The 6,374-nt window shown below is 49.4% G+C and overlaps 1 long non-coding RNA gene across 2 annotated transcripts; it reads right to left on the bottom strand.

The window, feature by feature from the left end:
- Window positions 1-284: 284 nt before the first annotated feature.
- LOC116581675 lies at window positions 285-6,110 on the bottom strand. 2 transcript variants are annotated; one of them, XR_004282159.1, is made up of 3 exons: window positions 5,980-6,110; window positions 2,015-2,141; window positions 285-1,304 (listed from the first exon to the last, which is right to left on the bottom strand). It is a non-coding gene; the product is annotated as an uncharacterized LOC116581675 (long non-coding RNA). The 2 variants fall into 2 exon arrangements; XR_004282160.1 differs by lacking the exon at window positions 5,980-6,110 and adding an exon at window positions 5,402-5,972.
- Window positions 6,111-6,374: the final 264 nt, after the last annotated feature.

Genomic DNA, 6,374 nt, shown 5'->3' with positions numbered 1-6,374 from the left:
AAAGCTCTATAATCCACGAGCTGTCTTCCTGCTATCCTGGTTTCCTAAGGCCTAACCACACCCAGGGACAGGACTCAAGCAGCTTGGGATGTCCAAATCACCAGCTCTCCATAGGAGTAGGGCTCCTCCTCTAACAGTGAATAGACTGCTTAAGAATTTAGAACCCAGAAGTGAAGGAAATGCCTCTGAAATTGCTGGGACCTCAAGGAGAGCCTTCTAGAAAAATAGGCACTAGTTCCAGCCATGACTCCTGGTCTCTTTTTTTTTTTTTTTTTTTTTTTTTCCTTTTAACCAGTCCAGGAAGGAAATAATGTCCAGTGTCTTTGGAAGATGATTGGAAGAGGGTCACTGAGGAGGAATGAGGTTCAAACCACGGTCAATACATAGACCCTAAAGCCATGCCTGGTCCATAACACTCAATGATGTCCATGGAATGGACCATTTATTGTATCATTTTAGTCTTTCTCCATCTCTCTCTGTTTCCCTGAATCCTCGCCCAAAGGTAGCATCCACAGTAATGATTCCCTTGGCGTCATTCAAGCCCGAAGCTTGAAGCAGATAGAACCAATGCACAGGGGACCCTACACACCACGGTGGTTTCTCAGCTCTGAATCCATATATCAAACATGATGGGTGTTTCTTTCAGCGAATGCTTCACAAGGAGCAAAAAGGCAAACATTTCAGTTCAGTTCAGATAACACATAGATCTATTTCTGTTTTCCGTCTGATTCCATGCATATGAGGACTCTGACACAAGGTAGGCAATATGATTCAGAAATGTGTTGTTTCATTTAGATTTTTGTTTGTTTGTTTTGTTTTCTGAACTTGCAGCTTACCGACTGGGCCAAGTAACTAAATCACAAATCTGGCATTTCAGGCATCTAGATCACATCTTTTGAAAGTTGTTTATGTATGTGGAGTTTATCTGAAACAACTGTATAGTCAAGGATAAGTCCTTGGACTTGGAGCCAGTAGAACGGGGCTCTTACAGAATCCAAGATGTCATGTAATTTATTTCTGCCAACGTAGACGAGATAGGTAGAGCCAATGGTTCATTTTCCATGAGGCTTTGTGGGGTACTGAATCTTGACGAGGGTAGCATGGACGTAGGTCTGGAACCTTAGAGAGTAACTGTGCCGTGTTCAATCAGCCTCAGTGAACACAGGCCTCCAAGCCGGATGACCTGAAGAGTTAGAGTCATTGTCCTTTGTAGCTCAGAGTCATCCTGTTCTACCAAAAGGATATAACTCTCAAGTGAACTAGATAATCACTTCTTAAGTGATATTAGGAAGTGGTATTATTTCCTAAGAAGCAAACAAATTGACACGTGGAGAGAGGATTAAAGGATGAAGGGCCCTTAACTGGTTGTGGAGAGGAAGATTTTTTCCAGAAGGTAATACATAGGCTGAGAACTCGAGTCAGGAGCAGCTGGCTGTGTGGAGCTGATCTTCCAGACACAGTGATGGGTGAGAGAGAGGACAGTGGGACCGAGGGAGATGGGAAATCATGTCGACTCCCACTGCGTCTGCCTTGTGCGCCCAGCCTGCTGCTGCTACCATTCACAAAGAAGGCAGAAAGCAGGAAGAAGGAGAGGCATGGGGGGGAAATCAAAAGTTAGGTTGTGGTCACGTCATGTTTGTGATGACCGTGAGAATTCCAAGGGGGGATGCAGAGTAGGTGTGTAGGAGCTAGGGTCCTGGCAGAAAACCAGGGCAAGGGGAAGAAAGCTTAATGAAAATACTCTAATAAAGGTGTGGGCAGAGTTTAGGGAAAGCAAAGAGATGGGACAGTGCCCTGAAGCTTGAACAGTGGGGGGCCATGACCTTGCCTAGGCCTGAGGAAGGAAGGGAAAGGGGGCAATAACTGGTTGAGAGACAGGACTGGGGGGCTAGAGGCAGATGGAGGGGCTTCTGAAGCAAATGTGGCCTTCAGTAGAGAGAGAGAAGGCCAGTCTGAGGTGAACCACAAAGAGGGAGTGGGGGTAATAAACTTACAGACCTCCCTCTCCTCCTACCTTTCAATCTCCTGCTGGAAAGTTCTGTTGGCTAAGTCCAGATGGAAGTCAGAGAGTCTGCTGATGTAGTTGACAAAGGTCAAAGTGCCAGGGCAGAGAGGAGGGTCACCAGGAGTACAGAGTGGATCTGGAAGGGCAAACAGAAAACATGCACATCACAAGGCAGTTGGATACACAAGTCTGGAGCTCTAACAGATGTATGGGGTAGTTAGCAATACCTGGTACAGGGCACCTGGGTGGCTCAGTGGGTTAAAGCCTCTGCTTTCGGCTCAGGTCATGATCGCAGGGTCCTGGGATCAAGGCCTGCATCGGGCTCTCTGCTCAGCAGGGAGCCTGCTTCCCCCTCTCTCTCTGCCTGCCTCTCTGCCTACTTATGATCTCTGTCTGTCAAATAAATAAAATCTTAAAAAAAAAAAAGAAAAAGAAAAAGAAAAAGAAAAAGAAAAAGAAAAAAGAAATACCTGGTACATAGGCAGGAATTAAAATCACAGCAACAGATGAGGTCGTGCAAGGACAGCAAATGAGGAGCAGGGACTGAGCCCTGCAGGACTCCGACCTTAGAGCTTAGCTGGAGAATAAAGAGGACTTTGCAAAGGAGACTGAAAAGGAGAGGCTAGAGGCCGAGGAGGAAAAGCAAGACAGTGTGGTGTCGCAGAAGGGCGGGCAGGAGATGGGTGCAATAGGAAGAAAGGGTCAGCTGAGCCTCTTGAGTCAAATGCTCGTGGGAAGCTGAGGAGCAGGAATGTGCCTCTTGGATATGGCAAATTATTTCACAAGGATGCTCAGCACTGTGCTTGTGGGTGTTGCTCAGAGCGAAAAGTCCTGGGTTTTGAGGACAGCCCAACCTAGATGAGGAACCAGGCCCACTGCAGGGTGACGGATCTGATAGAACTAGGAGCAAGTGCCTTTGGAAGCAGAGGGCACTGGGAAAACTTTCCTAAGGACAACAGTTATATAGGGTATGTCCATAAATTCTTCAGAATAAAGAATTCCAGTATTGGAAAAATCTTGCGTTTTAAAGAAGAGAAAAATGACACTCAGGAAAACCACTTGTTACTCCTTGACTCAGCAGCCCATTGGGAGGATGCTGACAATCTAAATATTTTCTTAATTTCAGAGCTTCTTGATTAAATCTTCAAAGGACAGACCTATGACCTAAAACTTTATTAGAATCAAGGTGCTATTTGGGCGCCTGGGTTGCTCAGTGGGTTAAGCCTCTGCCTTCGGCTCAGGTCATGATCTTAGGGTCCTGGGATCGAGCCCTGCATCAGGGTCTCTGCTCAGCAGGGAGCCTGCTTCCCCCTCCCCCTCTGCCTTCCTCTTTGCCTACTTGTGACTTCTCTCTATGGCAAATAAATAAATAAATAAAATATTTTTTTAAAATGGCTAGCATGATCAATTAATTTTATGTGATAGGTATTTTATCACAATTAAAATTTTTAAATTAAAATGCTTACAACTTTGTTTTACATCATTTAATATCAAGTGAACATCTTCTCAAGAAATCAAGAAAATATTTTTCTTGAAAAATCAAGAACTATTTTTTGTATTGTTTTTTCAGTGGCTATACAAAAGCCTATTTTTTATTACACACCTTATTTAATCAAATTACTATTTTTTGAAATTTGGTTTTCTACAAAGCTAAAACATCATAAGAAAACTGCAAGAGGGGGTCACTGAAGCTACATCTTTACCATATGTATAATTATTTTCTTAGAATAAAATTTCAGGATCAAAAGACAGCAGAGATTGTCATGTGTAAGGGAGGCAGGAAATGTACTATGAATGTTGAAATATTAAAACCAATCAGCAGAGATTGAAGTGGGAGTGTGATACAAATTAAGTGCTAGACAAAATATTTCTAGTTGGGGAAAGGAAGTGTTATTTATCCGTTCGCTTACTCCATATAGAAATTATACTGAGACTCTGCTGTGCACCATTGTTTTAGACACTGTGGTTTCAAATTGTCTTAGACATTCTCTTATCCCTCAGGGAACCCAAAGGCCAGGCAAGAGAGAAGTCAGTCAACAATTTCAAGGCAGCTTAGGACAGGAAGAAATGGAGATATGCCCCAGGTCCCATGGGAGCAGAAGAGGAAATTCACCAACGGAGAAGGCTTCTTAAAGGATGTGGCTGTATGTCAGTGAGCTGAGTGTGGACAGAAGAGTTGGAGTTACTTACACTAAGAAAGGGGATAACTAAATGGGGTAGCCCACCTCGCAGAGGGCCCACCTCCGAGACACCCCATCCCAATGATGCCTACTTCCTATTATTCACAATCCTGTGTAGCCTTCTCTCCTGGTGGATTAGGGCTGTTCTGAGTGACCAAGAGAGAACGGTAGAGATAACACTGTCTTAACTCAAGAGGCTAGATTATAAAAAGCATTGCAGCTTCTTTCTTGCTCTCTTGGATTACTTGTCCTGCCAGAAGCCAGGTCTTGGGCCAGGAGGATATTCAAGCAAAAGGCATGAAGAACCGAGGCCTCCCCAAGAGCCAGTGCTACCTTATCAGCCGCCTGAACAAGCCTTCTCACACATGGATCACCCGCCAGGCAGCCCCCCCACCCCACCCCCCCCACCCCACCCCCCCCACCCCCCGCCAGCCTCCCCTCTCCCACCCTATGCACCACCCCCTCCCCCGCCGCAACCCGAGACCTCAGCCCTGGCCAGCATCGTGACTTCAGCCTCATGAGGGAGCCCAAGAGAGAACCAAGAGACATACTAAGCTATTAGCTATTACTGTTTTTGTAATCCACTAAAAAGTCTTGGGGTCCTAAAAAAAAGTCCCAACAAAGTTCTAGAGAAAGCACGGAGCAAGGGACGGGAGAGGAAGTAACATGTGAGCAGAGAACCCGGAGCTGGTGGGAGTGGACAAGTGGCAGGGGCATCATGCGTCCATGTGTCCGGTCCATGGGCTGGGGGCGGAGATGGGAAATGGTTGAGGTCAGAGAGGAAAAGGTTTTGAGGAGGGCACGCTAAAGTTCCTTAAATTGAACAGGTAAGCTGATGATTTTTGAACCGTCCCCAGAAAAGCCCAAGGGCTTGACACCTGCCAGCCAGCCCACCTGATGCTGGGGGCGGAGGGAGGACGGCAAGGGCGAGCCCCCGCCTTGCCCCATCCCCGTTCCAAACGCCCTGTGCTTCTGCTTAATCCTTCCTTTGAAGGCTATGTTCTGTGGCCAGAATTTTGAAAACCATCTCTGCTGGCGACAGAAGCGGCAGCCGTAGAGAATCAATCACGGTCTGAGTCCATCATCTCCCCTCCCCACACAGGAGAGCGGGCAAGGCCCTGAGTGCCGCCTGCAAAAAACCGTGCAGGTTTTCTGCATCAGCTTCAGTAGCAACGTGAAATGGAAACCAACCCTGGGCTTCGGGGAGGGCTCAAACCTTATCAAGGCGCCGCGGAGCGCAGCGCGACAGCAGCGCGGCCCTTCCCGAGATAACGAGTCACGCTTCCTCGAGATCGCCAGTCACGCTTCCCCGCGGCACACCTGTGCCGAGCTCGGGTTGCAATCTCGGCGTCCCCAGAGATGAGGCAACCACCGCAGGCCACACCCTCACTCAGGGCCAGAGGTGGGGTCCGCTCTCCCGACCCCGGCGTCCGCAGTGCATTGTTTCAAGTCTTACGCCACCAGATAAAAATAGTGGGACCGCAGGGGTATCCGAGGCCAAGGCACAGAACCAGGGCGGAGGGGTGCGGGTCAAGAGAAGAGGCGCAGGGAGGGGTGCGGCAGGTAAAGGGAAGGGCGGCATCCCAGCCTGTCGGTTTGGGCCAAATCTGTTTCCTTCCGCGCAAAACAAGAGAAACTCGTGCTCCCGGAGCCCCCCGCTATCTCCCGTGCTGTGACACTTCTCGAAATGTCTAACACGTCCAAAGGTGTCAAATTCGCATTTTCGGTCAATGTCCAGAAAGACGCAACTCCGGTAAGGAGAGGAGGAGCTTCCCTTCTCTATTCCATGCCTACCTCCTGCGGCGCTGACCTTTGCGAGGCGCGCGCTACGTGGCGCAGAGCGAGCCGGTCCGCGGGCGGCTACGTGACTGCCCGCTCGCCGCGCCCCTCGCCGCCCCGCCGGCGCCCCCGTCCGCCCGCACGGCCGCCGGGCGATCCGGGGGGGGCGGGGCCTCGGGGGCGGGGCGGGGCCTCGCCTCCCGCGCCCTCCGCGCTCCGCGGAGTTGGGGAAGCGGCCGCTGCAGACGCACAGCCAGGTGTGGGATTGCGTCGCGTTTCTCCGACCGGGACGCGCAAGGTCACCGGCGCGGTCTGAGCCTTGCTTCCTCATTATTAGACTAGGCACTGGCGAGACTCTGAGGCCCGTCCAGATCTAGGGTCTGAGGCGGTGGTGTCCTGAATGTTGCTTT

The sequence above is a fragment of the Mustela erminea genome, chromosome 21 (genome assembly GCF_009829155.1).
Source record: "Mustela erminea isolate mMusErm1 chromosome 21, mMusErm1.Pri, whole genome shotgun sequence".
Classification (NCBI taxonomy): Eukaryota; Metazoa; Chordata; class Mammalia; order Carnivora; family Mustelidae; genus Mustela; species Mustela erminea.
The sequence above is the reverse complement of the archived record's forward strand: the minus strand, read 5'-3'. Positions and strand labels throughout refer to the sequence as shown.